Source organism: Otolemur garnettii, unplaced genomic scaffold, assembly GCF_000181295.1.
Source record: "Otolemur garnettii isolate 467f Iridium unplaced genomic scaffold, OtoGar3 scaffold00008, whole genome shotgun sequence".
In the NCBI taxonomy this organism is placed as follows: domain Eukaryota; kingdom Metazoa; phylum Chordata; class Mammalia; order Primates; family Galagidae; genus Otolemur; species Otolemur garnettii.
Window position 1 is genome coordinate 12,193,458 of NW_003852403.1, and position 1,457 is coordinate 12,194,914.

The following is a 1,457-nucleotide window of genomic DNA, read 5'->3' on the forward strand; positions in this document are numbered from 1 at the left end:
ACAGGTGCCAAGCCTCAATTTTTTATCTTTAGTAGAGACAGGGTCTCACTGTTGCTCAGGTTGGTCTCAAACTACTGAGCTCAGCCTCCCCAGAGTGCTAGAATTATAGGCATGAACCACCATGCCTGGCCTTCTTATTTTATCTTAAATTTATTTATTTATAATAGAGTTCAAAATTAAAGATTAAGATCTATGCAGTGAAAATCTCCCTCCTACTCTGGTCTCTCTTTCCTAATTCCTTCCCATTTCATTACCCTAGTAGTTACCTTTGTTATAGTTTCTTTGTTTTCTTCTAGATACTTTTTTATGCATATGAAAGCAAATATACAGCCACAGGAAGCCTTGGAGACAGAAACATTTAGAAAAGTAAAGAAAAAGTTTCCTTGCAAATTATGATAGGGAATCAGAATTCAGAAGTACTGACTCACCAAATAAAAAATAACAAGCACTGAGGGGACCAGGGGTAGAGTCGAGGAGCAGGGGGATGGTCTGTGAAAAAGAGAGGAGTACAGTCCAGGGAAAGGCTTTATTAGAGAAAGAAGAGATCAAGTGCAGGGTAGAGCCTGACCAGGAGTCAGCTCAGCTTTCACACAGTTTCAAGAGACTTTTGTTTTCTCTTATCAATAGGATTGAATGTAGGAGGTGGGGTTCGAAGAGGTAGTCTTCTCTTCTGCAGTGGGACTAATTTTTGCACTCAGGGCAAATCTAGGAGTTACTCCCTTAATTGGCCGCCAGCTGGGGCTAGAGTAAAAGTTACTGCTTCTTTGTTTCTCAGGAACATGGCTTTGAAAAACTCCAGAGGGTGGACAGGGATTTGCTATGATCTTACAGTTTGGTTCCTGGCCTGCTTTTTCTCACCAGCTGTTTCCCAAAGTGGCTGCACGCTTGTCAGGGCCATGATGATTTCTTTCCCACAAGTACAGTCTTCTCTCCATTATACTCAGAAGATTGATTCCTGGACCTCCCGAATATACCAAAATCTGCAGACTCAAGACCCACAAGGGCCTGTAGGACTCATGTGTAAGAAAAATTGGCCCTCTGTAAATGCAGGCTTTGCATTCCACTAATACTGTATTTTTGATCCACATTTGGTAGAAAAAAGATCCACCTATAAGTGGAACTCTGAAATTCAAACCTGTTTTTGTTCAGGAATCAAATGTACTTAAAAGAAAACAACACAAAATTATCAAGGTTACCACATTTATATTAGTCTGTTTATGATGGAAAAATGGAGTTTTTTTCATTTGATTCTCAGATTTCAAAGATTATAAAATATCTTCCGACATCAGTGTAATAAAATTCAGGGGTAAAATTACTTTTCGTTAGGGAACTAAAAGGGGACCCTAGAGAAAAGTAATTTTATACCTATTATTATACTTACTTCACAGGAAGTATTCAAATCCTTGTATTTTCAGAACTATAACCTATCAGGAAGTCACTCCTCTTTTTGCTTTATC

The 1,457-nt window shown here is 38.8% G+C and overlaps 1 protein-coding gene across 3 annotated transcripts in view; it reads left to right on the top strand.

Moving 5' to 3' along the window:
* CFAP70 (cilia and flagella associated protein 70) overlaps positions 1-1,457 on the top strand; it is a 103,097-nt gene that overhangs the window by 37,325 nt on the left and 64,315 nt on the right. The gene's annotated exons all lie outside the window — the stretch shown is intronic.